Source organism: Strix uralensis, chromosome 1 (genome assembly GCF_047716275.1).
Source record: "Strix uralensis isolate ZFMK-TIS-50842 chromosome 1, bStrUra1, whole genome shotgun sequence".
NCBI classification, from domain to species: domain Eukaryota; kingdom Metazoa; phylum Chordata; class Aves; order Strigiformes; family Strigidae; genus Strix; species Strix uralensis.
The window spans coordinates 65,053,050-65,059,718 of NC_133972.1; positions in this window are offsets into that span (position 1 = coordinate 65,053,050).

The window sequence follows — 6,669 nt, forward strand, 5'->3', positions numbered from 1 at the left end:
TTTGTACCAGTTTAGCTAAAGTTGTTCTTTTAAACTGGTATTTATTTCTTTTATTAACGAAGACAAGCTCTGATTAACTTACTGGTCTTTCAACACTTGAGCTGTCAAGCAAGTAGTTTCCTCACCACTAATCTAGCATTTGAACTCTCATTGACATGATTTTGGTTCTGTTCAGTACTGCAGAGTTTTTTTCCTAGTCAGCAGTCGGGCACATCCATAGGTGTAGCTGTAATAAGCAATTGTGTCTTTTTTCCTCTTAACACTCCCTTGAATGTGATGGCTACAACACCTCTTACATTACTTCCCGAGCACTAAATTTCACTCTCCACTCAGACTTAGAGGAAGTAGCTCTTCAAAAACTTTGCTGCAGAATTTTTTTGTTGACCTTCCTCTCCTGTGTGGCAGTTCTTAGGTGAATATTAACCTTGAATATCCTGAGTAAAAATTCTCCTTGACTTTAGGAGACAGGATTCCCCATCTCTCTGGTGTAACTCCCTTTATGAATTTATTGCAGTGGCTGGGCTGGTTTCTTAGGTGGAGAAAGTTCGAGTTCACATTTTGAAACTGGAAATACCACAGGAACTAAAACTGTTTCTTGAGATGATAGAGCTGTAACTTGCTAATGAAATTGCATTAGTACAGCAGGGCTGGAACTTGTATGTGGCTCATGTTGAAATATATGTGCATGTGGCTGTAAACCAGTCTAACCATCAGTTAAGTAGCACCAGGCTTATTTGTTATGATGAAGGATTTTTAGATAGTCTTGATCATAAAGTTTTTCTCTAAGACAAAAAACCCCCATTTTTTTATTCTGACTCATTCTTCAGCTGAAGTTCTCGTACAGAATATACTATGCTAGATAAGGTTACACCTATGGAAATGCTGAGATCTTTGTGTATGTTTTTTTCGAAGAGAAGGTCTGTGAGTGCCCCTCAGTAACTCCACTGCACTTTACTTGGGTGTCCTGACTCACTGCTGTTCCCACTGGAAGTTGTTGGTTCCAGTAGAAGCAGCAGAAGCCATGGGTCCACTCAGTGCAACATTGCTGGCGGGTATTTCCAGGTTGGCTGGGTCAGGCCTTGCCATTAGGAATCCTGATCCCCCTTAATATCACAGCACAGAAACCAGAGAAGACACGTTTTATTCCTTGTGTGCTACTTTCTAGGCAGACTGTCAGAACTTGCCCTGTTTGCAGGGGAACGATCTGGTTTCACTTAGTATGGAAGAAACTCGTACTGCAGATGAAGGTGCTGGTTGATAACGTTGTGACAGTGCTGTTGTTGCAGTCCTCTTCAAACCACACTCCGCTTGAGAAGTTGCTAAGCAGGAAGTGTCCCGCAAACTATTATCACTTTTACATACAGAATATTGTTTGGTAACATTGTAAATAAAATAGACTATATAATAGAGGAAAATAAGGACATTTTGACTTTTTTACTTTTGGAAAAATATATATATATTTTAGTTACATATACAAACAAAAATTCTACATTGTGTGAGAATTCTTTTATACCACAAATTATTTTTGTAATGTCTAATATGTTTCTGCAGGGAAAAGGGAGAAAGGTCTGTGTACGCACAGCAAATAAATAAATAAATATATATATAAAATGTTTAAATTAAGTGTGCACTGCATCAAAGTCTAGAGGATGGAACAAGTTTAGCCTGAAACCAGTTTGAGGAGCAAGCTTGGATGTACTTGGACATGCTTTGAGGACAGCACTGAGTATATGTTTGGGTTATCTTGCATGTCACATCCCTTCTGCTAAGGTGCTTTTTGCTTTTCTATGACCATCTCCAGTTTAACCAGGAAGTTTTTTCATGTATTCATGCGAGTGTCCATGTGTGAGCAGTGTGTCTTTTGGCATATGCTGTGATGCTGCAGTGAGTTGTTAAGTCAGGGTGTTAAGAATTTACTGAGACCAAATAGCCGGGCTGATCTCGCTCGCTGCGGTATCCGTTTATAGCAGCTGCGTCTGCTGCATTGACAATATGATCTGTAAGGAGCTGTTGCCAGTAGAGTCCTGATAAAACCAATTCCTAGAAGTTCCTTCTCTCTGAAGTGACACAACTAATCAGGCTTCACCAGGACACGCAGATATGTGCTCTGTGTTCCCAACGTCAGATTTTACCGTCTGGGTTGGAGGCACTAAAGAAAAGGAGCACTGTCATGTCCAAAGTCCTACTTGGGAAAAGTGCGTTCCAAATTTGTGTAACCAATCCAAGGTATTCTGAAAGTATTAAAAAAAAAGAAAAACACCTTAAAATGTATTCTTTTCACTTACACTAAGTTTTCCCATCGGACCTAAAATTCACTCCTGTCTCTTTGGTTCCCTTAACCTCAGCAGCACAGTGTCAGTGGGGTAAGAGTTACTGGAAAAAGCTTTAAACCAAACAATACATTGTGCTACCTTGAAGCTGGTTTGACAGTGTGCCTTTTGAAATTAGTGCTTAAATGACTTTGAGCAGGCTCCTGCAATTGCTGAGTCCTATGTCTGTGTTCTTGGTGAAGCCCTGGCCCCGTGGAAGCCAGGGGGAGACTTGCCATCCAGTTCTGTGGGACCGCGAGTGTGCGTGTGTTCCTGGAGCACTTTCTAAACACACCTGGTCCCTTACTTACATGGGACTTCTTTTTTAAAACTAGTTTTAGAGTGATGCTCGGTTCCCTGACTGAAGTAGTAACCTATCAAGCAGTAATTCTTTTTGTCAGGACACTTCCACAGAAAGAGATCAGACTTGTGTTATGTCTATCCAGCTGTTCTGAAATGTAATGCTATTCTGTTGTGCCTTTATTTTTCCATGTAAAAGCAACTGCTGTAAGCTTTTTTTTTCTTTTACTAGTTTTTTCTGTCTGAAAAAACACTTTTCATTGCCCAGCTGTTATTTCTGGATGCAGTCTGTGATCCAGGTATTTCAAGAACCAATTACCTCAAACCTCATGTTAAACAGTGTTGCTATCTGGATTCTCCTTGATACTACAATATTGTAACATACACAAACAGGAACCTTGCTATATATGGGTGTTTATATATATGTATCATATATATATGCATGTATATATATGATATATATATGTAAATGGAAAGTGATCCCCAAGGACTGAAGGAAAAAAGCAAAACTTTTTTGTTTTCCAACATTGAAACCAAAAGGGCTTCTCTGAAGCTCTGTAATGGCATTGTGCTGGATATATATCAAGAAAGTGTTTTCTGAAAAGTGCTTCCTTTGTTAGCCTTTTATTTCAGTATTTTAATGGGGCAGATGATGTGATTAAAACACTATTTCTGCATTTTTTGGCCCATTTTGAAGGAGAGGCCTCTTAATCTTTCCAGTTGTTAAAAAACAAAAAAAAAAACCTCAGTGTACAACATTCCAGTAAGGTTAGTATTGCAAAACTAAAACATGTTCTGGGAAGACTTCATAGCTTCTGTTTATGTGAAAAGGAAGGCGTTGGCCATACTTTATTCAAATTTTTCACTGTTTGGAGGAACTGAAGTTTAACCAGTAACCATCCTAGTCAATCAAAATCCTAATTCAGTAGTCACTGGCATCTCTGCATTGCCACCTCTGTTAAAAATAAACCACCAAAAAACCCACCAAAACCCAACACAAACCAAAAATCCAGCCATGACAGAGGAGAAGGAGGAGTACATTGGAGCATTTCATAGCTCCTGAAGTTGAACTTAGCACCAGAGCGCCTTTGTGGATAGCAAAAAATGTGTTGGTAAGACCTAGAACCTGCCTGGCCCTTTCCTTTTTCCAACTACCTTCTCCCAGGAACCTTCTCATAAAAGCAGACCTTTAGCCACAGTGACTTCTCCTTAATGGTAGTTTGCTGAAGAGAATTCTGTTCAGGATATATTTTCTGGGGAAAAATAAAAAGACTATTCTTTTCATCAACATTTTACTGTACGTGTTCCCCTCCCAAATGTCTGTTTTTAAAAATGTATCCATATAGCTGATGTAACACTACAGACTGTATTTTACTTGGAAAAAACAGTAGCTTTTCAATCCAAATAGTAATGAATTTACTATTACTAGAAATTCATTCAATTAAGTACTAGTAATTAATTGCTAGTAATTAATTTACTATTACTAAAGGAATAAAAGGAAACTTTTGTCTTTCCCCATTTTTTCCTTGACTGTCTATTGTTTCTATGGCTATTGATGGTTTATGATTATCTTTGGTAAATCATTTAGAAAAGTACTAAAATCTCCCAGAAGGAGGTATTTTGCAATGCTGCTGGCCTTCCAATGGAATAACTGTGATGCAAAAGTTGATCTGTTGGTGGATGAGAATTGAAGGAGGTGGTTACTGCAAACTAAGTAACATTCTTGACCTCAATTCTATGCCATAAGTCCGCACAATGCCATTGTCAATCTGCTCAAACTATCTGCTTATGAATTCTGCATGATCCTCATGATAGAGTTGAAAGTCTGATCTTTCACCTGTTAATATTTTCACATTCGTCCTTAAGTTTGACAAATTTTATACTGTAAAGTTGACTTAAGTACAGTTTGATGTCAATTCTTGTGGAAAGAGCTTTCTGCATGTAACATTAGACACATACAGTTAAACAACACAGCATAGTACAAAACTCACAAGAAAATGTTTTGGCACCAGCAGAAAGAAATCTCACCCTAACCATTTGTCATTTTAAACCATCTTATTGTAAGTTTTACCAGCTACTTCTAAATTTGTGCTTTATTTAAAGAAATAAAATAAAAATCCTAAGACTTGTCTAGCGTAGTGAAATATGTGTATATCAGTTTTAGGATAAATAGCTAAGTCTTATTACGCTGTGTTACTTAACTTGTATATATAGAGTATACATAAGAGTTTGCAGTAACCTGTTTCTCCAGGATTTCCAGTTTGAATGGATTTAAACTCAAAACTATGAGATTAAGTAAATGATTTAGAAGATTGCAGAATAAACTGAGTGTAAATTACAGGAAGCTCTATCAGATGGTGAAATAATTTTTAAAGAGTCTTTTGGTCCTTGGCTCAAATTCAATAAGTACTGTTTGTATACCAAGATATGTGAAATGTAAATGTTGTAGGTTATATTTCACTCTTGTAGCTATAAAAATGTAGAACAGAGATAGCTTGTACTACTGAGTTAACAAAAGTTATACTAAAGTATCCTGTTAAAGAAAAAAGTATACAGAGAGTTAAGCTCGTTGCTGTAACCCCTTTTGGATTGAAGTGTGCTGATTTTTTTATATATATATATTTTATATATATATTCTGCAAAAGTATATATATATAAAATATATACATAAAATGGCCTAATGCAGACATCCATTGTATTGCAGTTATGAAATGAAGACATTTTGGAAAGAACATTGTAACATAGTTCATGAATTTGCAGTGGATCTTTGTTCCTTTTTACTGTGGTATTTTAGAAATGAGTCTCAAGTTTGAAATTAGATCTGCCAAGTTGGAGTTTTGCTGCTTCAGCTTTGCACTGGGTGTCCGAATAAACCAGTATGAATGTAGTATTTGCCCTGTGTGAAGCAGCTACACCCCAACAGATAGGAGGAAAAAAACTAGAAAGAACTATTTCAAGTTTATCTTTTTGTATATGAAAATAAACAGTAAATTACAAATAATTGCTTTTATTGTTGGTGCGACGTTGAAAATCATTGTTATTTTATTGTCTTTGACATCTAGCTGGAGAATGTTTTAGTGTTTCAGTGGCATCTCTGCTATCCAAAATCCCTAACAAAATCCCTGCAGAGGCATAGCTGAGGCCTGCTACTACCCATCATTTGCGAACTCTTCCAAAGGGAAGAGGGAATTAGCTTGAATCGCTGCGTCCTTTTAAGGCTGTTGCCTCTTGCAGCACTGTGGTAATATTGCTTATTCCCAGTGAAGAACTGCTTGCACAGAGCATTACATGCATATTAAACTGTATCACTATGAAGTCCAGCAACATAGCTGCAACTGCCAGTGATGGGGGGGGGGGTTAAGCTAAATCCTAGGACCTTGCAGTGAAGTGTCTGCTCTTCCCTTCCACCAGCTCTAGCAGAAGAACAGAGCAGAGATCAAGGATCACCTAAATGGTTCCAACCTGATTTACAGAATCTTGTCCGCTAATACCTTAATAGTTGCTGGAAGTGAAAGTTACACTGAATGCACAGCTGCTGTTAGAGCCATGAAGAGTATGAACCAACATGCCCCTGTTCATGGCAACTGCACAGCTGAGTCCTTGACGAGGACTGGGTACTTCCTCGGGTAAGGGAGGCTGTTAGCAAACGCAGCATGCAGAAGTGCTGCAGGGTTCCCAGTCAGGGAAATGGCTTTGATGTGAGGTACCTGCCGTCAGGGTGAGCATTGGACGTGGGACTGAGATGCTGCTTCCATACACCATGGGTTTTGGGCTTTTTTTCCCCCCTCCTCAGCTTCACTGAAGAACTGAACAGGATTCAGTGAGGTAAGAGGACTGGACCTGGAAAAAGATTTTTAAAAGAGCAAAACTCTGGTATCCCCCAGGGCTCGGTTTGGGGGCCACTCCTGTTTAAGATCTTTATTGATGATCTAGACGAGGGGATCGAGTGCACCCTCAGTAAGTTTGCAGATGACACCAAGCTGGGTGGGAGTGTTGATCTGCTCGAGGGTAGGGAGGCTCTGCAGAGAGACCTGGACAGGCTGGAGCGATGGGCTAAGGC